A 25,828-nucleotide genomic window follows, 5' to 3' on the forward strand; every position below is an offset into this window, starting at 1 on the left:
ATGATGCTGTTGGCATACTAGATCCCTGGGATCTTATTGGGTGAGTCTACCTTCTCTCCCTTCTGTGCTGCTGAATGTGCTCATATGGTCCCTACAAGACCAGGTCCAGTCTTTCTGGCCAAACTTCGCTTTTATGATCGACAACATTAAATGTGCAGTGAGGCCAAGTGTGAATTTCTGTAATAAAACTCATATATATGTACGCATGTATGTAGTATGTATGTATGTTGTATGAATGTAGTATATATGTAGCATGTATGCAGTATGTATGTATGCTGTATGAATGTAGTATATATGTAGTATATATGTATGTTGTATGAATGTAGTATATATGTAGCATGTATGTAGTATGTATGTATGCTGTATGAATGTAGTATATATGTAGTATATATGTATGTTGTATGAATGTAGTATATATGTAGTATGTATGTAGTAATTTTTTTTTTTTTTTTACATTCAACACATTAGCCGGATGATGGGACTACTACTGTCCCATCATTGGCTAATGTGTCAATCACTGTCATTGTAGCAGGCATCGCCCGATGGGACTTGTAGTCCCATTGGACGATGCCTGTGCACACACACAAGACCCCCTGCAGGGCCGCACAGACCACCGGCAGCCGGCACAGGCCCCCGGCAGCCGGCACAGACCACCGACAGCCAGCACAGGCCCCCGAGAGGCCCGTACAGACCACCGGCAGCCGGCACAGGCCCCCGCCAGCCGGCACAGACCACCGACAGCTGACACAGGCCCCCGAGAGGCCCGTACAGACCACCGGCAGCCGGCACAGGCCCCCGAGAGGCCCGTACAGACCCCCCGCAGTCGGCACAGACCCCCCGCAGTCGGCACAGACCCCCCGCAGTCGGCACAGACCCTCCGCAGTCGGCACAGACCGCGCATCATGATGAGCACAGACCGCGCATCATGATGACATCATTTCAGCAGCCAATCACAGCCACAACAGTGGCTCATTGCATTATGGGGACTTCCGATACCGGTATCCGATATTGAAAAAATATCGGTACTCGGTATCGGAATTCCGATACAGCGAATATCGGCCGATACCCGATATTTGCAGTATCGGAATGCTCAACACTAGCCATGATATATCTCTAAGCTGTGCGTGGCTGATGGTTGTAATATACATTTATTCACCCCTGCAGGAGATGTGTTGGCATGGCTCGAGCCCTGGTTTCATGGATTCACTCCACATCATAAATTACATTATGTTTTTGATCCTAATGAATTCAGATTACTGCACAATCTCTCCTGAAATGGGGGTGCTAATAATTTCTCTACTGTTCTGGTCAGGACTCACAGTAGCTCCAATGGTCCACCATAAATGAGTGCAACTCCGGTTTACTGTTGGAACTCTCCCCTCATGCATATGTTGCTGTTGTGGATGTACCATAGCGTAAAATAATATGTCTTTTGTTACCTGTTCATTCTGTATGATAGTTTGATTGTGGTGGAATTGTTCTGCCTCACTTGTGTGAGTCTGTAACTCTCATTCTTAAAAAAGCTCTCCATCACCTCTTCCAAATGCCTTAGATTTAAATTTAAAGTGAACCTGTCAGCAGGATTGTGCACAGTAACCTACAGACACTGTCAGGTCAGCGCCGTTATACTGATTACAATGATACCTGGTGCTGAAATCCATCTTGTCGTTGTTGTTTAATCTTTTTTGTAGTTTTCAGTTAATGAGATTCTTGTGCTCTGGGGTGGGGCTGTGGGCGGGGCTTTATGTGGTGCTCTGATTACATATGCATCAGTATTGGCTTATGACAGGTTACTTATCCCTCAGTGACCTGCCCTCCATTTTTTACATAATGCATATAATAGTATTGATATTATTGTTGATAATGCCTATAATATTGTGGCTATCGTGAGGCTGAGAAAAAAAAAATTACATCCAGCAAAATGTCACCGGCGGTGCCTGTCCAGTATCATCTATCTCTTACTTATAGATGATACTGCGCAGGCGCTGTCAATGCCGGTGACATTTTGCTGGATATAATTTTTTTCTAAGCCTCACAATAGCCACAATATTATAGGCATTATCAACAAGAACATCAACACTATTATATGCATTATGTAAAAATGGGGGGCAGGTCACTGAGGGATCAATGACCTGTCATAGGCCAATACAGATGAATATGTAGTCACCACTAGTTACTCATTTATTACTGATGAAGACTGTTGGGTTTGATCATTTCAGTAGATGTTATTGTCTATACTCACAGTTTTTGATTACAGTAATTAGTGTCCAAAATACTCTGATTTAACTTCTTCCCGCAGCCAGTTTTGTGTTCCTAATCAGGCCCCATTTTTAAAATCTGACGTGTGTCACTTTATGTGGTGATAACTTTGGAATTATTCACAAAGGATAATAGAAAACAAATGGATCTTACAAATTATTTTCTAACTTCGCACAATACCCTACATACGATTGTACACTGCTGTCTGGGCACATGGCAGTGTTCAGAAGGGAAGGAGCACCATTTAGCTATTTGAATGCAGATCTGGCTGGAATAGTTTTCTGACACAATGTATTGGGTCACCTGGCAGCTCAAAAGATGTCCACCATGAACATACTTGGATTGCCTTGCTCATAGCCCTTTAACACCCTTACGTGGATCTGGACTTACACTGGGACCCCTATGCTTGGACCATGGTGTTAGCTGCTATTCTCTGATAATAGATGGCAAGAAGAATAGTCAGGTAGCTGGGTCAGAACCAGAAGGACAGAATACAGAATCAGAAGACACAAGAGTAGTCAGTAAACGGGCCACGGTCACAGCAGGAAACAAATGCACAAGCCGCGAGCTGAGCACAGAGGACTGAACCAGAGGAGAACAACGCAGTATCTGGCTGATTCCGGCCATATGCTTTGAGCTTCAGTAGGGTGTGGTACTTTCCAATTGGCTGAAGTAGGGAGCAGATTACTCCAGCTGGACAGCAGGAACAGATCCCAGATGAGATTGGACTCCTCATATGCAGAAGCCCTAATATAACTAAATGACAGAAAACCAGAATAGTCGAAATCCCCATAAAGTGATTCCATTTTACAAATTAATTCACAGAGGGTTATAATCTATACACATGTGGTCAAAATTGTTGGTTCTCCTCGTTTAATGACAGAAAAACCCACAATGGTCACAGAAATAACTTGAATCTGACAATAGTAACAAATAAAAAATCGATGAAAACGGACAAATGAAAGTCAGACATTGCTTTTCAACCATACTTCCACAGAATTTTTAAAGACATAAAACTCATGAAATAGGCCTGGACAGAAATGATGGTATTCCTGAGAAATATGTGACAAAATCACGGTGTGTCCACTAATTTGCATCACAGGTGTCTACTGTCTTGGAATCAGTGCGTGGCCTGTATAGAGGCTACAGATACTCACTGTGCTGTTTGGTGACCTGGTGAGTATCACATTCAACACGGACCAGAGGAAGCAAAGGAAAGAGTTGTCTCAGGAGTTTAGAAAGAAAATTATAAACAAACATGTTAACTGTAAAAGTTATAAGACCATCTCCAAGCAGCTTGATGTTCCTGTGAATAAAGTTGCACATATTATTCAGAAATATAATATCCATGGGACTGTAGCCAACCTCCCTGGACGTGGCCGCAGGAGGAAAATTGATGACAAATCAAAGAGACAGATATTACAAATGGTAACAAAAGAGCCCAGAAAAACTTCTAAACAGATTAAAGGTGAACTTCAAGGTCAAGGAACATCAGTGTAAGATTGCACCATCTATCTTTGTATGAGCCAAAGTGGACTTCATGGGAGACGAGCAAGGAGTACACCATTGATGTAGAAAAATCATAAAAAAAGCCAGGCTGGAATTTGCCAAGCTACATTTTGACAAGCCACAAAGCTTCTGGGAGAATGTCCTATGGACAGATGAGACAGAAATGGAAGGCACATCAGCTCTATGTTCACAGTTGGACAAATGAAGCATATCCAGAAAAGAACGCTGTCCCTACTGTGAAACATGGAGGTGGCTCTGTTATGTTCTGGGGCTGCTTTGCTTCATTTGACTCAGGGTTTTTAGAATCTGTGCAGGGTACAATGAAATCTCAAGACTATCAAGGTATTCTACAGAGAAATGTGCTGCCCAGTGTCAGAAAATGTTAGGGCTAGCAGAACGCACCAAATAATAAAATAATAGTAAGGTGCTTTGCAGCCCAGGGTCCACCGTGCAGGGGTGGTAAACTGCTGCTTAGTAATGGCGGAAGTATAAAGCGGTGAACAAAAGGTCACATGTGGGTTAACATCACCCACTGTGAACAGAAGCGAACTCTGTTAACTCACAGAGCCGCGCTACCGCAGAACATAAATGCCGGTGCCTGTTTAGCTCACAGAGCCTGGCCAAGGAGCGCACAGAAAGCGGTCACAAAACTCTGCCCCAAGGACACGGGGTCAGAGTCCCTCTAGACCTTCTGAGCGCGCGGCGTCGCACCTGCGGATGCCACTATAGACGCTGACTATGGAGTGTCGAGCACGTGCACCGTAGACACTGATGCCTGTCTCAGACTCTGTCCTACCTACACCTAAGCCTGGGCGCTTAACAGGCTAGGCTGCACAACACATGCGTACCAAGAGTAGGGGTTTCATAATGAGTCATTCACCAGAGACATTCATACATGCATACGACACTCACTCCTCATAGTCTGGTAATGCAGTCTATACTAGCGCATGGCCGAGCGGCCATGCGAACCTTTTATAGCTGCATCCTTCCGGGACCTTCCTGACCTTTCTGATGGTCCAAACCGAGCTGGAGAAGGACCTGAACATGTGATCTTCGATCTCCAATGAGAGATCATCCCACGGGCATGCTCAGTGGACCGAAAGGAGGACTTAGTCCCTGGAGTAGCTCGCTGCTGACCAGCATGCGTTGCTATATCTGGGCCAGAGGTGGCAGCAGCAACCAAACCCACAGAGCTGTTCTGAGCAGAATGCCGGGATCGACGAGTTTGCTGAGCAGGTTTCTCTACGGCCGAAGAGGAATGGGAGACTGCCAAATGCAAGGCTCGGCATTCCTGCTGTTCAGTGACAGGAACCCGACGCCTAACATAACCCCGCTTCTAGGGCCCCCTCCCCTCTGAGCCTCGCTACGCTCAAATGCCGCAATAAAGAGCAGAGCATGGATATTCTTCACTGGCTCCCAGGTCCGAGACTCTTGACAATGACCCTTCCAATCCACCAAATAAAACTTTTTACCGTGCACAACCCTGCATCCCACAATGTCATTGACCTCAAATTCGTCCAAAGACAGGTCTGATGTCCTGGCAAATGACTCTGAGAACCGGGACATGTGCACAGGTTTAAGGAGGAAGATCTTAGAAGTGGTCTTCTATAAATTCAGAGCTAGCCTGGGGAAAGCATTTATGCAGGGGTGGCATTTATGTACATGTAATCAAAGTACATGTATCTAAGAACGCTGGCAGTTATATCATGGCAGTTAGACAGGGCAGGAGACAGGTAAGACAAATAAATAAATCTATTCCCTGTACATTTCGACTAACACAAATATTTACCATATGCATTTGTATAACTTATATCTTGGCCGCTGCATTTACACACATCCACCGCCCTGGTATTAACTCTCTACACTCCGTCCATATTGGCCCCTCACTCCTTTCCTCTCCTATGTATAGCACTCACGCTCTTTTCACATTGCTAAATTGCACAGATCCATTCAGTCCCACCATTCAACATAAGAGACGCTCTCACAAATCGCTTAACCATCTGCTCACTCTTTCTATCCTCCTTCTCCTAGTAGCAGGAGACATTGCTCCCAACCCTGGTCCCTCATGTTATAGAACGTCAAACCCCCCAACTGCTACACTCAGAAACCCCTCTAATCTTATTAATATTCCCTGCATGCCATCTGTCTCTCTTAATTGTGCCCTTTGGAATTCTCGCTCAGTGTGTAACAAACTCTCCTTCACTCATGACTTTTTCCTTTCTAATTCTCTTAACCTCCTGGCTCTTACTGAAACCTGGATCCAGCAGTCAGACACTACCGCTGCTGCTGCTCTTTCATACGGGGGACTACACTTCTCTCATATCCCAAGATCAGACAATAGAGCAGGTGGAGGCGTTGGTCTGCTCCTATCATCAAAATGTACCTTTCAGGTTATCCCTCAAGTACCCTCACTTGTCTTTCCTTCTTTTGAGGTCCATGCCATCAGACTCTACACCCCCTTCTCCATGCGAGTGGCAGGGGTATATCGTCCTCCCGGCCCCTCCCATCAGTTCCTGGATCATTTTGCCACTTGGCTTCCACATTTTCTCTCCTGTGACATCCCTACCCTCATCGTGGGTGATTTCAACATCCCCATTGCTCTTCCCCTCTCCCCATCTGCTACTCACCTTTTATCTCTAACCTCCTCGTTTGGCCTTTTGCAGCTTACTAATTCTCCAACGAATGAAGACGGGAACTCCCTCAACTTGGTGGTCTTTCGGCATTGTGCAGTGGATGATTTTGCAAACTCCCCTCTCCCGCTCTCTGACCACAACCTTCATTCATTCTCTATCAAGAACTGCCAGGCTGCTCAGGTCACCCCCACTGTCCATATTTATAGAAACATACAGGCCATTAACACCCAGAAACTTATGAAGAACTTGCAGTCTTCATTGGCCCCTATCTCCTCCCTCTCATGTCCTGATTCTGCATTGAAGCATTACAATGTAACACTTCAAAGTGACCTGGATGAATTTGCTCCTCCTATTCATAGAACACCACAACACAGACGGCGACAACCCTGGCACACCCTGCAAACACGTCTCCTGCAGCGGTGCTCCAGGTGCGCTGAACGTCTGTGGAGAAAATCCAACCTACCCGAAGATTTCATCCATTATAAGTTTATGCTTCGAACATACAACACTGCCCTTCACCTCTCCAAACAAACCTATTTCAACACCCTCATCACTTCACTGTCCAATAACCCTAAACGTCTCTTTGACACATTTCATTCTCTACTCAACCCAAGAGTACAGGCCCCTACCACGGAGCTTCGAGCTGACGATCTGGCCAACTACTTCAAAGAAAAAATTGACCAGATCCGACAGGAAATTATCTCCCAGTCATCTCATACCATGCACTGTCCTCCCTCCCCCACTGCATCTAGCTCACTCTCTGACTTTGAACCAGTCACAGAAGAAGAAGTAAGCAGGCTCCTTGCATCTTCCCGCCCAACCACTTGCACCAGTGACCCATTTCCGTCACATCTGCTCCAGACCCTTTCCCCTGCTGTCACCCCTCACCTAACTAAAATATTTAACTTCTCTCTCTCTTCTGGTATCTTTCCCTCCTCATTTAAGCATGCCATCATACATCCACTACTTAAAAAACCATCCCTCGACCAAAACTGTGCCGCTAACTATAGACCTGTCTCTAATCTTCCCTTCATCTCTAAACTCCTGGAACGCCTGGTCCACTCCCATCTTATCCGCTATCTCTCAGAAAACTCTCTTCTCGACCCTCTCCAATCCGGTTTCCGCTCTTTACATTCTACTGAAACTGCCCTCACTAAAGTCTCTAATGATCTACTAACAGCTAAATCAAATGGTCATTACTCCATGCTAATTCTCTTGGATCTCTCTGCAGCATTCGACACTGTGGATCATCAGCTCCTCCTCACTATGCTTCATTCCACTGGCCTCAAGGACACCGTTCTCTCCTGGTTCTCCTCCTATCTCTCTGACCGCTCCTTTACTCTATCTTTTGCTGGCTCCTCCTCCTCTCATCTACCCCTTACTGTTGGGGTTCCTCAAGGATCGGTTCTTGGCCCCCTCCTCTTCTCTTTGTATACTGCCCCTATTGATCAAACAATCAGTAGATTTGGTTTCCAGTACCATCTCTATGCTGATGACACCCAATTATACGCTTCTTCTCCTGACATCACGCCAGCCTTTCTAGAAAACACCGGCGATTGTCTAAACGCTGTGTCTAACATCATGTCCTCACTATATCTGAAACTGAACCTGTCAAAGACTGAACTCCTTGTGTTTCCTCCCGCTACTAATGTACCTATACCCGACATTGCCATTTCCATGTGTGGTTCTACTATTACTCCCCAGCAACATGCCCGCTGTCTTGGGGTCATACTTGACTCTGAGCTTTCCTTTGTCCCCCACATCCGATCACTGGCTCGCTCTTGTTTTCTACACCTCAAAAACATTTCTAGAATTCGACCTTTTCTTACTTTTGATTCTGCTAAAACTCTGACTGTTTCTCTTATTCATTCTCGTCTCGACTATTGTAACTCCCTTCTAATCGGTCTCCCTCTTACCAAACTCTTCCCTCTCCAACCTGTCTTGAATGCAGCTGCCATGATCATATTCCTCGCCAATCGTTACACCGATGCCTCTACCTTGTGCCAGTCATTACACTGGCTACCCATCCACTCCAGAATCCAGTACAAACTTATTACCCTCACCCACAAAGCTCTTCATTGCTCAGCACCACCCTGCATTTCCTCCCTTGTTTCAGTATACCATCCTACTTGCGCCCTCTGTTCTGCTGATGACCTGAGGTTGGCATCCTCAATAATCAGAACCTCCCACTCCCATCTTCAAGACTATACACGTGCTGCGCCAATTCTTTGGAATGCACTTCCCAGGTCAATACGATTAGTCCCCAACCCCCACAATTTTAAGCGTGCCCTGAAAATGCATTTATTCAGACTGGCCTACCGCCTCAACACATTAGCCTAATCTATCCCTATGTGGCACAGCCAAAAGTTTTTTACCATAACCAGGTTCCCCGCATCATGTTCCCACATGCTTTATGCATCCATTAGCCCTCTGCATCCGTACTGTTACACACTTAACATTATGGCTTGTCCATACAATCAGGGCAACTGTTACCACCCACCTTTCGTGTCTCCCCTTTTTTCCTCATAGATTGTAAGCTTGCGAGCAGGGCCCTCATTCCTCTTGGTATCTGTTATGATCTATGTGATTATTGTTATGCTGTAATGTCTATTGTCTGTACAAGTCCCCTCTGAAATGTAAAGTGCTGCGGAATATGTCAGCGCTATAGAAATAAAATTTATTATTATTATAGAAATAAAATTTATTATATTATTATTATTAAGGAGGGACACGTGGAAGGTGTCAGAGATAGTCAAGTGTGGTGGAAGGGCCAGAAGATAGACCACCGAACTGATCTGTTCAAGGACCTTAATGGGACCAATGTAACGAGGAGCGAACTTAGTGGACTCAACTCGCAGCCTGATGTTACGGGCGGAGAGCCACAATAAGTCGCCAGGGAAGAAGGTGGGAGCAGGACGCTGGTGTGCGTCCGTGGAGACCCTCATTCTCTCCTTAGAGGCCCAAATAGCATCCTGGGTGTGGTCCCAAATATCGCGTGCCTCCACCGCCCAGTCTGCCACCCTAGAGTCAGTGGATGACACTGGCATGGGCACAGGAACACGAGGATGTTGGCCGTAGTTAAGGAGGAATGGGGTCTGGCCGGTGGAATCGACCACAGTGTTGTTCAAGGTGAACTCTGCCCACAGCAACAAGGATGCCCAGTCATCTTGCCTGGCCAAGACAAAATGTCGGAGCTATGTGACCAGGGTCTGATTGGCCCTCTCTACCAACCCATTCATCTCGGGATGATAGGCCGAGGAGAGATTCAGCTCAATACTGAGCAAGCGACAGAGCTCTCTCCAGAACTGAGATGCAAACTGTGGACCCCGGTCACTGAAAATCTTGTCTGGCATGCCATGTAACCGAAAAAAGTGTTTGATGAACAACATTGCTAGGCCGCGTGCGGAAGGTAGCCGAGAGAGAGGCACCAAGTGCACCATTTTAGAAAAATAGTCGGTGACGACTCAAATAACTGTGCTGACACTGGACTTGGGTAGACCCACCACAAAGTCCATGCCAACCATCTCCCAGGGCCTGTCCACCACCGGTAAGGGGTAAAGTAACCCAGCGGGTCGATGCCGGGAAGGCTTATTCTTGGTGCAGGAGACACACGCCTGAATATAGTGTTTGACGTAGCGAGCCATATGTGGCCACCAGTACGTCCTCGCCAAAAGCTCAACTGTCCGCTTAGTACCAAAGTGTACACCCACCCTGGACGCGTGATCCCAAGAGAGGACCTCCAGACGCAAACGGGCAGGGACAAAAGTCTTGCCTGGGGGTACAGACTCAAGGGTGACCGGAGCCACTGTCCTCAGGCTCTCAGATGGTACAATTAACTGAGGCTCCTTTTCCTCCTCCTCCGCTGACACCACGGAGCGAGAGAGCACATCGGCCCGGACATTCTTCTCACCGGAAAGGAAGTGTAGGGTGAAGTGGAACCGGGAGAAGAAGAGAGACCATCGGGCTTGCCAAGAATTTAACCGCTGGGTGGTTTGGAGATAGACCAAGTTTTTGTGGTCAGTGTAAACCTGGAAGGGATAGCGAGCCCCCTCCAGGAAGTGTCTCCATTAGGAAAAGGCCAACTTCATGGCTAGCAACTTCCTGTCCCCAATGGAATAGTTCCTCTCCGCCAGCGAGAAGCTCTTGGAAAAGAAGAAGCAAGCATGCTTCCGACCTTGAGCATCCTTTTGGAACAGGACTGCTCCAGCACCGACGGACGAGGCATCCACCTTGGGGCAATGTAAAATGGGAGCGCTAGCGAAGTGGGACTTGATGGAGAGGAAGGCCTTGGAGACCTCCTCTGACCACAATTTAGGATTCGCTCCCTTCTTGGTGAGGGCAACCAAGGGAGCTACCAAAGTCGAGAAGTGCGGGATGAATTGGCGGTGTAAGTTAATAAATCACATAAAGCGCTGCACCGCTTTGAGGGAATGAGGCTCCTGCAAATCCATCAGCGCCTGTAGTTTGGCAGGATCCCTGGCCAACCCCTGGGCCGAGATGATATAGCCCAGGAAAGGCAAAGACTCCTGCTCAAACACACACTTCTCCAACTTGGCATATAGGGAGTTTGCCCGTAGGAGATCGAAGACTTTGCAAACATCCCTCCGGTGTGAGTCAATATCTGGAGAGTAGATGAGGATATCATCCAGATAAACTACAACTGAGGTGGTGAGCATATCCCGGAAGATGTCGTTCACAAAGTCTTGGAAGACAGAGCATTACAGAGCCCGAAGGGCATCACCAGGTATTCATAATGCCCGTCCCTGGTGTTAAAGGCCGTCTTCCTTTCGTCTCCCTCACGGATGCGAATCAGGTTGTAAGCACCCCGCCGATCCAGCTTAGTGAAGACCCTCGCTCCCCGCAGCCTATCAAAAAGCTCAGATATCAGGGGCAAAGGATACTTGTTCTTAACGGTGATGGCGTTAAGACCCCTGTAATCTATGCATGGACGTAGTTCTCCGTTCTTCTGCACGAAGAAAAACCCGGCCCCAGCAGGTGACACTGACTTCCTAATACAGCCTCTTGCCAGATTCTCCCTGATGTACATGGCCTCTGTCTCCGGGAGAGATAAGGGGTAGACTCGACCCTGGGCAGGCTCCGCACCCGGCAAGAGGTCAATAGAACAGTCATAGTGGCGATGCGGTAGAAGGGTCTCCGCTGCCTTTTTGGAGAACATGTCCGCATACTGTCGATAATGTTTGGGGAGCAAGGAAAGATCTGTGGGGACCTCGGTGGAGGCAACCTTGACACACTCCCTCAGACATCTACCCTCACATGACTTACTCCAACCAAGAATTCTCCCCGAGGACCACTCTATATGGGGAGAGTGATACCGCAACCAAGGGACCCCTAGAAGGACCTGGTCGATACCCTCGGGCATGATGAGGAGGGATATCGTCTCCTGATGAGATGGAGACACCGAGAGTAACAAGGGGGAGGTCTGGTGGGTAATCTGTGAGGGTAGAGTCGCACCGTTCACTACTCTGACGGTGACTGGCTTAGATATCATAACCAGTGGTATTTCGTGCTGTTGAGCGAAGGCAGATGACGTAAAATTGCCCTCCACTCCGGAATCCACGCAACCCTCCACCGCCAGAGTGGAAGAATTAAACTCAAGTGTCCCCTTAAAGGACAACTTGGAGGAAAACGCAGCGGATTCTAGTGAGCCTCCTACAGCCACTAGATGCGAGCGCTTCCCCAGCCGCTGTGGGCTCTGGTTGGCAAAGTGACCGTACTGCCGGCAATCATGACAGATCACAGGGACTCGAGCGGACCGGGGCCTGGATCCCTCATGGGAAGCCCCCTGACGCTCGGATGCCCGATTGGGAGGTTTAGCAAAACTGGGTGCCAACCTAAACCTCTGCCTACACTGGGACTGCTCCAACCTTTGCTCGGCAAAGCAAAGGTCTATACTGGTGGAGACGGTGATAAGCTCCTCCAGTGTAGTGGGAATCTCTCTGGTGGCCAGAGCGTCCTTCACATGGTCAACCAAACCTCTCCAGAACTCCAGTATGAGGACCTTATCTGACCACTCTAACTCCGAGACCAGCATCCGGAACTGGATGCCAAAGTGGCTGACCATGGACGAGCCCTGTGACAATGCCAGGAGCCGGAGTGCGGTGTCACGGGTGACTCGCGGTCCCAGGAAGACCTGCTTCAGAGTGTCCAAGAACCATGAGGCACTCTGCACCACATGATCACCACGCTCCCACAGCGGTGTGGCCCACTCCAAAGCCCTGCCTGACAAGAGGGAAATAATAAATCCCACCTTAGCCCGCTCGGAGGGAAATCGTGCTGCCAGCAGCTCTAGCTGCTGCTTAGTAATGGCTTAGCAAACTGCTGCTTAGTAATGGCGGAAGTATAAAGCGGTGTACAAAAGGTCACACGTGGGTTAACGTTACCCAGTGTGAACAGAAACGAACTCTGTTAATTCACAGAGCCGCGCTACCGCTGAACATAAATGCCAGTGCCTGTTTAGCTCACAGAGCCCGGCCTCGGAGCGCACAGAAAGCAGTCACAGAACTCTGCCCCAAGGACCACGGGGTCAGAGTCCCTCTAGACCTTCTGAGCGCGCGGTGTCGCACCTGCAGACGCCACTATAGACCCTGACTATGGAGTTTCGAGCACGTGCACCGTGGACACTGATGCCTGTCTCAGACTCTGTCCTACCTACACCTAAGCCTAGGCGCTTAACAGGCAAGGCTGCACAACACATGCGTACCAAGGGTAGGGGTTTCTTAATGAGTCATTCACCAGAGACATTCATACATGCATACGACACTCACTCCTCATAGTCTGATAATGCAGTCTATACTAGCGCATGGCCGAGTGCCCATGCGAACCTTTTATAGCCGCATCCTTCCGGGACCTTCCTGACCTTTCTGATGGTCCAATCCGAGCTGGAGAAGGACCTGAGCATGTGACCTCCGATCTCCAATGAGAGATCATCCCACGGGCATGCTCAGTGGACCGAAAGGAGGACTTAGTCCCTGGAGTAGCTCGCTGCTGACCAGCATGTGTTGCTATTAGAGTTGAGCGAAACGGGTCGAACAATTTCAAAAGTCGCCGACTTTTGGCAAAGTCGGGTTTCATGAAACGAAACCCGACCCTAGGATGAGGTCGGCCACGAGGTCGGCGACTTACGCGCCAAAGTCGCGTTTCAAAAGTTTGTTTAGCGCTCTTTTTCAGCCAATCAGGATCCACGGACACTGTGGGCAACGTGATGACATAGGCAGGGGTCGCCACCATCTTTCAGAAGGGCATGCAAGTGATTGGCTTGCTTTGGTGGGCGTCACAGGGGTTATAAAAGGGCGTTCACGCCGACCGCCATCTTACTTCTGCCGATCTTAGCATAAGGAGAGGTTGCTGATTCTGTAGGGAGAGCGTTAGTCAGGGAAGAAGACAAAAAAACTGCTTCTGCTGCTAGCGATTTTGCCTGTGCAACACACCAGTCACTGTGTGTGCAGTGCAAGGGGAGGCTATATTGTGGTGGATCAGCGGTGTTGGTTGTTAGGCTGCCTTCTAAGGCTTCCTGACAGCTGCATTGCTGTTTCCCCACTGCTCTGCAAACTGCTTTTTTAAAAGCAATCCCAATTTTTTTTTTGTCCTGCTAAGGTACTGAGCGTGCATTTATTCACACCATACAGCGGTGTACGCTCCTCACACAGTACCGTGTAACGGCTGTTATCACAGCCACAGTGAAGCTATCTGTGTGTCACTGTGGAGGACTTGTTCCGTTCTTACAGACCTACACTCTAGGGAGATTCCTATTCTGCCCAATTCTACAATTCACTTTTTTCACACCTGTGCCATCGAGCCTGTGACATAGCGCTCTGATATTCAGTGTGCCTCACACAATCCAAAAGTGTCCAGTGTCCACAAGTGTCTGCAGAAATTCAAAATCTCCCTTATCCTGTAGTCACTTTTTTCACACCTGTGCCATCGAGCCTGTGACATAGCACTGTGATATTCAGTGGGCCTCACACAATCCAAGTGTCCAGTGTCCACAAGTGTCTGCAGAAATTCAAAATCTCCCTTATCCTGTAGTCACTTTTTTCACACCTGCTGCATCGAGCCTGTGACATAGCGCTGTGATATTCAGTGGGCCTCACACAATCCAAGTGTCCAGTGTCCACAAGTGTCTGCAGAAATTCAAAATCTCACAGAAATTCAAAATCTCCCTTATCCTGTAGTCACTTTTTTCACACCTGTGCCATCGAGCCTGTGACATAGCACTGTGATATTCAGTGGGCCTCACACAATCCAAAAGTGTCCACTGTCCACAAGTGTGTGCAGAAAATCTAAATCTCCCCTGTCCTATAGACACCTTGTACCTTGTTTTACATTACTATATAGTTTGTTGGATTTTGTCTACATTTCTACCAAAAATGAGGAAGGCTGGTGGAAGAGGCCGTGGAATTGGGCGGGGGTTGGCAGCTGGTAATGATGGTGTTGGTGGTGGATCTGATGGTAGTGGCAAAAGCAAAATAGGACCGAATGCAGGAGGTGTTGAGCCTGCGTCATCGTCTGGCTCCATAAGGCTTCGAAAGCTTAGTTTTCTAGGAGTTGGCAAACCGCTTTTAACGCCAGAGCATCAGGAAAAAGTTTTGTCTTACATTGCTGACTCAGCCTCCAGCTCTATCGCCTCCTCTTCTGAAGTTGTAAAAAGTAAAAGCACTGAGTCGTCATTGGAGGCTCATGTTCATGAACCACACCTTTCCTTGTGTCCTTCACCACAACCAAGATTGAAGGATGACGCAGTGAAATGGTGAATTACCCAGGCCAAGATGAATCTGACATGGAGTGCACTGATGCACAGCCGCTGATAGATGATTCTGCTGGTACATTCACTCAGAGCACTACATTGTCCTCGCAGTGTACAGAGCCAGATTCTGACCCTGATGAGACTCAGGTGCCCCTTCCCGCACACTATACCGCCATACACGGTGATACAGAGGAAGGTGCACATGACATTGAAGAGGAGGTGATGGATGACCCAGTTGTTGACCCAGATTGGCATCCATTGGGGGAAGAGGGTGCTGCTTCCAATAGCTCAGATGAGGAGCATCCACAGCAGAGATCAACATCGCAACAGCTGTTATCTGGCAGGCCCGGAGCACTCCAAAGACAGGTTCCAAAAATCAAAAGAGTTGCTGGACAGCTTGTCCAGAGGGTCAAAACATCACAGCGTGCTAGGCCGCAAAATGTCTGCCAAAGTAGGAAGAGTGCAGTGTGGCACTTTTTTGAACAAAATCCTCATGATCAGGCCAAGGTTATCTGTAAGAAGTGCGCAAAGACCTTTAGCCGAGGGAAAAATCTGAAAAATTTGAATACCAGTTGCATGCTTAGACATTTAACCAGCATGCGCTTGCAAGCGTGGACACAACACCAAACCTCAAGTGCCACATGTGCAACTGATCACAAAGAAGGTAGTCAGCAACGCTACATTGTTTCCCCCACTGTAAGCCCACCGGTTAGCACAGCAGCAAATGTTGAGTACTCAGTCTCTCATCCGCGTACACTGGGTTTGAACGCCCACATTGCCAAACTAATCTCGTTTGAGATGATGCCCTATCGGTTGGTGGAAAGCGCAGCTTTCCGCGAACTCATGGCCTATGCAGTACCACGCTATGACCTACCCATTCGCCACTTCTTCTCTCGCAAAGCCATCCCAGCCCTCCACCATCATGTGAAAGACCGCATTGTCCATGCACTCAAGCAGTCAGTGAGTGGAAAGGTGCACCGCACAACTGATGCATGGTCCAGTCGGCATGGCCAGGGCCGTTACGTGTCCATCACTGCGCACTGGGTTAATGTGGTGGATGCAGGGTCCACAGGGGACAGCGGTGGTGGGACAGTGCTGCCTAGCCCACGGTATAGGAAACAGTTGGCTGTAGGCGTTCCACCCTCCTCCTCCAGAAGCGAAAGCTCGTCCACAGAGCGCAGTCGTACGAGCACTCCATCTGCAGCTGCCACTGTTGCACACGAGGTGTCCCCCTATCGAGCAGCTAGTGGAAAGCGTCAGCAGGCTGTGTTGCAGATGATGTGTTTGGGCGACAGACACACCGCCGAGGTGCTGGCCGAGTACTTGAAGCGACAAACTGAGTCATGGCTGGGCAGTGTACATCTTGAGGCAGGCAAGGTAGTTAGTGATAACGGCCGTAATTTTGTGGCAGCCATAGCCCTTTCAAAACTCAGCCACATACCTTGCTTGGCTCACACCTTGAACCTGGTGGTGCAGTGCTTCCTCAAAAATTATCCGGAGTTAACAGCCCTGCTCCATAAGGTGCGAAGACTGTGCGCGCACATCCGCCGGTCGCCTGTACACTCCGTTCGTATGCAGAAGCTGCAGCGATTGCTCCACCTTCCCAACCACCGCCTCATTATCGACATTGCAACAAGGTGGAACTCCACCCTGCACATGGTGGAGCGGCTGTGCGAGCAGAGGCAGGCCATAATGCATTTGTGGGAGGATACACGGCCAGGCACTTTGAGAGCAGACATGGAGTTGACAGGTGTGCAGTGGTCGAAGCTGAAAGACCTCTGTAAAGTCTTCAGTGTTTTGAGGAATTCACACGGCTGGTAAGCTCAGACGACGCCATCCTAAGCATGAGCATCCCACTTATGCGTCTGCTCATGCAAACTTTGACGCACCTTAAGGAACAGGCGTCTGCAGCCAATGTTGACGAGGAGGAAGAGGTGGAGGGAATCCTTGATGACATTCAGCCATTGTCTGCTCAGGGACCTCTCCTGGACGAGTTGGAGGAAGAAGAGGAGGAGGATGATGATGGGGATGATTACTTAGGGAAGGAGGATGCATCTCGTGGGGCAAGTGAAAATGTTGGCGTGGCAAGGTCTGGTACAGGGTTTGTGCGTGACTGGAGGGATGTGGATTTGCCAGAAAATGCTCCTCCAACCAGCACTCGCAGTGCATCATTGACACCGGGAACATTGGCCCACATGTCAGATTATGCCTTGTGGATCCTAAAAAGGGACCCCCGCATTGCCAAAATGATGAACGATGACGACTACTGGTTGGCCAGCATCCTGGATCCACGCTATAAAGGCAAATTACAAAACATCATGCCACAGGAGAACCTTGACCTAATATTGGCTAATAAACCTGCAACTCTGGTAAATCGGTTGCTTGAGGCATTCCTAGCACACAGCAGCGGTGATGGTTCTCACACGAGCCGTACGGGCCGGGGGCAGCTTGGCAGAGGTGTTCATGGTGCACACAGCAGAAGTGGCGTTGGAGACAGGGGTTTCATGACAATGTTGTGGACTGATTTTTCAAGTACCGCTCACACAACTGGTAATACTGCATCGATGGAAAGTGACAGGAGACAGCAGTTGTCAACTATGGTTACAAACTACTTTTCCTCCCATATCGATGTTCTCCCACACAGGTCATTCCCCTTTGACTATTGGGCTGCTAAACTGGACACCTGGCCTGAATTGGCACAATATGCCTTACAGGAGCTCGCTTGCACAGCTGCAAGTGTGCTATCGGAAAGAGTCTTCAGTGCAGCTGGATCAATCCTGACAGAAAAAAGGACCCGTCTGTCAACCCAAAATGTGGATGATCTAACCTTCATTAAAATGAACCATGCATGGGTTTCCAAGGATTTTGTCCCACCTTCCCCTGATGACACATAGGGTGACAGAAAAATGGCTTGCTTTGGTCCACCTCTTCCTGGGACTTGACCTATTTCGCCTTTTGCATCAGCTGAATGTCCAACATCAGCATATGCCACTTTCTAAAACTCCCTAACTGTGCTGCCTCCCCCCCCATGGCCAGGGTCACCACCTAGCGCACGACACCGTGCGAGTGCCGTTGCCCTGGACAGGTGGGTAGGCCGACTCTTGGGCGCGGGCACTGGCACAGGGTCCCTCATAGTGCAATCAAGTGTCTCTGACGGTGGTGGTGCACACCCGCCGTCAGACACACCGCCGTACTATGAGGGGCCCAGTGCCAGTACCGACGCCCACAAGTGGGCCCCCCTTGCTTGGGCAGGGCCCCAGCATTTGCAATCTTTACCTCTCCCTGCTCCTCCGCTGTGTAGTCTGGGCCGTCAAATCCATACTGTGCCTGACACCGTCTGAGCCTGCCTCCTGGTGTATTGACATATATTTTGAATGTGTACGCTATCCATACATGTTATCCGGGGATACGGTACCCTTTCTCACCTTTGTGCAATCACTTGCAAGCCATACTGGGCCTTACACCGTCTGAGCCTGCCTCCTGATGTATAGACATATCTTTTGAATGTGTACGCTATCCATACATGTTATCCGGGGATACGGTACCCTTTCTCACCTTTGTGCAATCACTTGCAAGCCATACTGGGCCTTACACCGTCTGAGCCTGCCTCCTGATGTATAGACATATCTTTTGAATGTGTACGCTATCCATACATGTTATCCGGGGATACGGTACCCTTTCTCACCTTTGTGCAATCACGTGCAATCCATACTGGGCCTAACACCGTCTGAGCCTGCCTCCTGATGTATAGACATATATTTTGAATGTGTACGCTATCCATACATGTTATCCGGGGATACGGTACCCTTTCTCACCTTTGTGCAATCACTTGCAAGCCATACTGTGCCTGACACCGTCTGAGCCTGCCTCCTGATGTATAGACATATCTTTTGAATGTGTACGCTATCCATACATGTTATCCGGGGATACGGTACCCTTTCTCACCTTTGTGCAATCACTTACAAGCCATACTGGGCCTAACACCGTCTGAGCCTGCCTCCTGATGTATAGACATATATTTTGAATGTGTACGCTATCCATACATGTTATCCGGGGATACGGTACCCTTTCTCACCTTTGTGCAATCACGTGTAACCCATACTGGGCGTGAGAACGGCTGGCGAGCTGTTAAGCAAGCTACAGCACCTGTTGTTTGCACACGTAAGTTTTTCATTTTTTTCAGGAATGACGGTTAGGCCTAATTCCGGAACTGCGGTTGACCTGCACTTACTGGGAAATCATCGTTCGCGAGTAATAATTGTAATCAGTGATCCCCATCACTAACGTTGTTCAGCGGGTTATCTGCACCTGTAAGTGACAAACGCTGGCCTTTTCAGTGTAGCGCACATGCAGCCACGGACATGTAAGGGCATGACACACCAGTTATTGGCCAATCTCATGTGCCAGAGCCTCACGTATCCCTCTAGTAAGCCAGACTCGGACCGCGGGGCATGACGGAGTCTCGTTCGTTAACGGAATTAAGCTTGCAATGTGTGCATCTGTTCTGTAGCTGGCATGGTTGAGGTTGCCCGTGTTGAGTCAAATTACGCCGTAGGCTCCACTTCTGGTGGTGCCCTTCTGGACATTCCTTTAAGGTTCAGCTTTGCAACCATACTGCCCACGTAAAACAAACACTTTGCCTTCATGAACGCTGTTTGGAGGGTCATGACTCGTGGGAATAACGCCGCCCAATCAGTTAACCTGCTAGAGAGATCCTTCGTTGCTCCCAAGCATGACATCACACTCCCTAGGAGGAAGGTAATGCCACCTGTGGCGACCGTACTCCTGGGGGCGACACAAGTGCACTGATGCCCAGCCACTGCTCGATGAATCTGCTGGTACATTGACCCAGACCACTACATTCCCCTCGCATGCTACCCGGCCTGAATCTGACCCTGATGAAACTCAGGTTACCCTTCCCATATACAGTTCCATCTTACACGGTGACAAAGAGGAAGCTGCAGATGAAAGTGCAGGTTCAGCCCACCCGCCATCAGACACACCACCGTACTATCAGGGGCCCTGTGCCAGTGCCGTCGCCAACGAGTGGGCCCCCCTGCTTGCTCAGGATCACAGCACTTGCAAGGTTGAAATACTGTGCAGTGAGATGGAAGATGGGGACGACGAGGAGTCCAGACTAGTACAGGGATTCCCTAGCGAGGAGACTTATTTGATTGTTTTCAATGTTGGGACAGCAATTTTTGGGGAGCACTATACTCTGGAGAATGATAGATGGGGCCCACCATACACTGGAACATTCCAAAGGTGGACATCAGACACTGGAGCAGCATTTACAGGGCCCTTTATACACTAGAGCATTAGAAATGGGGCCCATTATGTTTGGAGCATTATTTGGGCCCATAAGACAGTGGAGCTTCATCCATGGGGACCAACATATACTGTAGCATTATGTGGAGCTCATCATATACTGTTTCAAACATTATATGGGACCAATGATTCTGTATGGAGAAATAGATGGGCCTCGTCATGAGATGTAAAAAGTGAAGTATTTTTCATTGTACTATACCGCTATTTCTCTGCCGTATCGGAGCATGATGAGTTGTGGTATTATGTGTTAAAGGGGCGCTCTTTCGCCCAGGGCACATGAAAACCTAGAGCCAGCCCTACCCCCCCACAACTTTAGCCAAATAACCCCCATTTTTCAGTGCGTAACTTGTATTATGAAGTTAATTAAGGTTGACCAGCTAAAGTAAGAAGAATTGATGCTTTTGGCATTCAAATGAGCACTGTAGGTGTGTTTCCTGTCCTCCTCTCACTGCCGACTTTTATTCCCCATTGACTTACATTGGGTTTCGTGTTTTGGGACGACCCCGACTTTTCCCTATAATCGGCCGATCTTGCTCGACGAAACGAAACTCGACTATAAAAAACCAAAAGTCGCTCAACTCTAGTTGCTATAGCTGGGCCAGAGGTGGCAGCAGCAACCAAACCAACAGAGCTGGTCTGAGCAGAGCGCCGGGTTTGACGAGTCTGCTGAGCAGGTTCCTCTGCAGCCGAAGAGGAATTGGGAGACTGCCGGATGCAAGGCTCGGGATACCTGCTGTGCAGTGACAGGAACCCGACGCCTAACAGAAAGTTTGGTCATTGACACAGGTCATGGGTCTTGCACAGGATAATGACCCAAAACACACCAAAGAATGGCTAAGAGGAAAACATTGGACTATTCTGAAGTGGCCTTCTATGAGCCCTGACCTAAATCCTATTGAGCACAATTGTAAAGAGCTGAAACATGCCGTCTGGAAAAGGCAACCTTCAAACACGAGACAAGTGGAGCAGTTTGCTCTTGAGGAGTGGGCCAAAATACCTGTCGAGAGGTGCAGAAGTCTCATTGACAGTTAAAGGAATTATTTGATTGCAGTGATTGCCTCAAAACGTTGTGCAACAAAATATTGAGTTAAGGGTACCATCATTTCTGTCCAGGCCTATTTCATGAGTTTTATTATTTAAAAAATTCTGTGGAAGCATGGTTGAAAGCAATGTCTGACTTTCTTTTCATTTTCATAGATTTTTTTTTTATTATTAAATACAGGGTGGGACATTTTTTATGGATACACCTAAATAAAATGGGAATGGTTGGTGATATTAACTTCCTGTTTATGGCACACTAGTATAAGAGAGGGGGAAACTTTTCAAGATAGGTGGTGACCATGGCGGCCATTTTGAAGTCGGCCATTTTGGATCCAACTTTATTTTTTTCCAATGGGAAGAGGGTCATGTGACACATCAAACTTATTGAGAATTTCACAAGAAAACCAATGGTGTGCTTGGTTTTAACGTAACTTTATTTCATGAGTTATATACAAGTTTATGACCACTTATAAAATGTGTTCAAAGTGCTGATGGATTGTCAATGCAACCCTCTTCTCCCACTATTGAAAAGTTTCCCATCTCCCATATAGTAATGTGCCACAAACAGGAAGTTGATATCACCAACCACTCCCATTTTATTTAGGTGGATCCATATAAATGGCCCACCCTGTGTATATGTATATCCCACTGGCGCTTGACACACTCCTGATCTGGCTGCTAAGATTGGGTGACAGTAACCACCTCTTGTCAAATAATGTGGAAAAAGGACAAGTGTATATTCCAAACAGCGCTCAGAAATAGGAGGAAAGGTGTCCTCCTGTAGGATTCTGTGGTAAATATACAACAATACTGTCAGGAACACCGCACTGCACTCGCTCACTGAGCCTGTGCGCGTGTCCTGAATACAAGGACTGTGCACAAAGATACTTGCGGAGCGGGACCTCAGTGATGACGATGCATGCTCCAAGCTCACAGGACCTGAAGCACGTGACTGCTGGGGGCGTGGCCTCAGCTCCACAGAGCCAGGAGCTGCAGGGAAACTCCTAGAAAGGTAACTACAGGGCAATGTTACAAAGGGGCATAGACAGAGACAAAAACCAGATCAAGCCGCGGTCAAAGCACGAGATAGCAATACAGTACCAAAGGGTTAGACAGAATGGATAGTCAGGAGGTAGCAATAGATCAGAAAACCAGAACGGGCAATAGATGGTACAATAGGGACAAACTGTAACGGAGTAACATTAGCCAAGCCAGGAGGTCAGAACCAGAAGACAATAGTACCAAAACAAGAGACGGAGTACAGAGTGAGGGAACAGACTGGGTCATACACGGGAAGCAAACAAGCAATGCAGAATACACGCACACCAGGGGTCAGACACACCATAACAACAGTATAGCTGAAAGGGAATGCTAGTCTGGAGTGAGTATAAATACCCATCCCAGATCCAAAGAGAGGCCGGCAAAAGTTAACCCTGTGAGAACAGGACATTAACCATGTCCTAACCATGACAAATACTAACACTAGAAGTAAAACTCCACTGCGAGAGGGCGTCCTTAATTTCACAAAAGTAGTAGTGTACTTGTGAAATATGTCACAATAAAACCACACGTATAAAGATGTTAATGCGTATGCGTGTAGTTATACACAGAAGTTACAACTACTACTTTGGGTATAGGTTGCTAGAAAAGTAGGGTGCACTGATTCTGCTAGCGTCAGGAAAACTGGGTGCACTGTGTCCAGAGCCGCGATGTACTTATACAGTACATGTACCAGACTGCCACCACATGTGTGTTAATGCTAGTGCATATACTTAAACAAAGAGGCTCAAACTATTGCCTTGGGTTTTGGTAGCGGGTAGCTAGAAGAGCAGGGTGCACTAATCTTGCTGTCATTAGGAAAGCTGGTTGCACTGTGTCCGGCCTGTGCCGTGGAAAGGCGGGGCTATTTGTCTGTAGTGGGCACGGAGGTGTCCGTCCAGGTCAGCATTGAGACACAGACGGTGCCAGTCGGACGAGTCTGATGTGTCGGTGCGCGGAGACCGCCACCAGAAGATGCCAGAGACACGCAGCGATGCTGTAGAAGCCTAGCGGCCTGAAGGGAGTGGGTGGAGTTTATTTATAATGTATCAGGAAGCTGATATAAAGTAACTAGGTTCTGTGAGCCAGCTTTTCTAGCAACCTATACCCAAAGTATCAAAACAAGACGTTTTCGGATCTATATTGCATGATGGAACCGAAAGACATGAAGAGATCCAGTATTAGAATAAAATATCAAATTTTATTGAAAAACATTAAAAAATATATTAAAATAGCAAAATGCCCAGCAGGAGGCGCTCAAACACCAATACATGAATAGTATAGGCACATAAGTAGTGCAATAGTCTATATAGTGGTTAGCACTGCAGCCTTGCAGCACTGGAGTCCTAGGTTCGAATCCCACCACGGACAACATCTGCAAGGAGTTTGTATGTTCTCCCCGTGTTTGCGTGGGTTTCCTCTGGGTACTCCGGTTTCCTCCCCCATTGCAAAGACATACTGATGGGGAATTTAGATTGTGAGCCCCATCGGGGACAGTGATGATAATGTGTGCAAAATTGAAAGCGCTGCGGAATATGAGATAAGATAATCCTTTAATCGTCCCACCATGGGGAAATTCAGAGCATTACAGCAGCAAGGCAGGAACAAGTACAGATACAGATGCATAAAGGCATTACATTGACAGTAGGTAGGTACATATACGGAAAAAAAAAAAAGATATAACCGGACTATCACAACTTTGGATCTATCAGTTCACTGTTTGGGTCGTTCTCCGTTTTGGACAGTGCTGGTTATACAGCCTAACTGCAGCAGGAAGGAAGGACTTTCGTTAGCGCTCCCTCTCACATTTAGGATGAAGTAGCCGGTCACTGACAGTACTGCACATCTTTGTCACGGTCTCATGCATGGGATGGGAATCATTCTGCACCATGTAGCTCACCTTGGCCAGTATCCTCCTGTCGCCTACTTCCTGAACTGGATCAAGGGGGCATCCCAGGACAGAGCTGGCCCTTCTAATCAGTTTGTCCAGCCTATTCCTGTCACTGGTTGATATGCCACTACCCCAGCACGCCACACCAAAGAAGATGACTGATGCCACAACAGAGTTGAAGAAGGATGCAAGGAGTGCCCCCCTAACTCCGAAGGCTCTCAGCCTTCTGAGCAGATAAAGCCTACTGTGGCCCTTCCTGTACACTGCATCCAAGTGATGGGCCCAGTCAAGCTTATTATTGAGGATCACACCAAGGTACTTATAGGTGTCGACTATCTCAATGTCATTTCCCTGAATGTTCACCACTACTGGTGAATTTTTTCCCTTGCGAAAGTCCACCAATTCCTTAGTCTTCCCGGAATTAATCCTAAGGTGGTTCCTCTGACACCACTCCACAAAAGCTTGGTTAGTATCTCTGTACTCTCTTTCATCGCCTCCTGTGATGAGGCCTACTATTGCAGAGTCATCAGAATACTTCTGCAAGTAGCAGCTAGAGGAAAAGAAAAAAGAGAAATTCATGATTAAGACCTGAGGCGTCGAAATGCGTTGTTCTGCAGTCATCCGACTAGTATGCTGTACCTGCTGGAATTTTAATATGCATTGGCACAATAAAATGGATTTTTAATTTTCCATTTCTTGCGCCGGAATTTCTCTTTTTTTCTTTTTCACTGTTGATTGACTGCCTGGTCAAGTCCGTGCGCAAGGATTTGGATTCTGCCGGCAGGGCAGTACGGTGAGCTGGATTGTTTTTTCTTTTCTTTAGCAGCTGGATGAGTTGCACTTAAAATCCGCAGTGTACAGTGTGAAGAGAAATGGGGCAAGAACTGTACCTTGAGGTGCCCCTGTATTGCACCGTGTCTGACACACTGTCCCGAACCTTTACAAACTGAGGTCAGTTCGTGAGGTAGTTATGGATCCAGGTGGAGAGTTGGAGGTCCACGCCAACAAGGCCCAGCTTGTCTCTCAGTAGACCTGGCTGTATGGTATTAAAAGCACTAGAGAAATCGAAGAACATTATTCTCACACTGTTCCCAGGTCTCTCCAGGTGAGAGAGAGTCCTATCTAGAAGGTGGATAATGGCATCATCCACACCAATGCCCGGCCTGTAGGCAAACTGGAGAGGGTCCATATCCGAGCTCACTAGAGGACGGAGACGTGTGAGAACCAATCTCTCTAGTACCTTCATCAGGAGTGATGTCAATGCTACAGGTCTATAGTCATTAAGGTCTTTCGGATAAGGTTTCTTCGGAACTGGTACCACACACGATAATTTCCACAGTTGTGGTAATATACCTATATATGTTA

At 48.0% G+C, this 25,828-nt stretch overlaps 2 protein-coding genes across 3 annotated transcripts in view; one reads left to right on the plus strand and one right to left on the minus strand.

Moving 5' to 3' along the window:
- The window catches only part of LOC141059269 (uncharacterized), a 1,095,346-nt gene that overhangs the window by 646,282 nt on the left and 423,236 nt on the right, over window positions 1–25,828 (minus strand). The window lies entirely within an intron of this gene.
- LOC141059257 (uncharacterized) overlaps window positions 1–25,828 on the plus strand; it is a 33,346-nt gene that overhangs the window by 5,315 nt on the left and 2,203 nt on the right. The window lies entirely within an intron of this gene.

This window comes from Dendrobates tinctorius, unplaced genomic scaffold (assembly GCF_039654945.1).
Source record: "Dendrobates tinctorius isolate UK_male_01 unplaced genomic scaffold, ASM3965494v1 ptg000226l, whole genome shotgun sequence".
Classification (NCBI taxonomy): domain Eukaryota; kingdom Metazoa; phylum Chordata; class Amphibia; order Anura; family Dendrobatidae; genus Dendrobates; species Dendrobates tinctorius.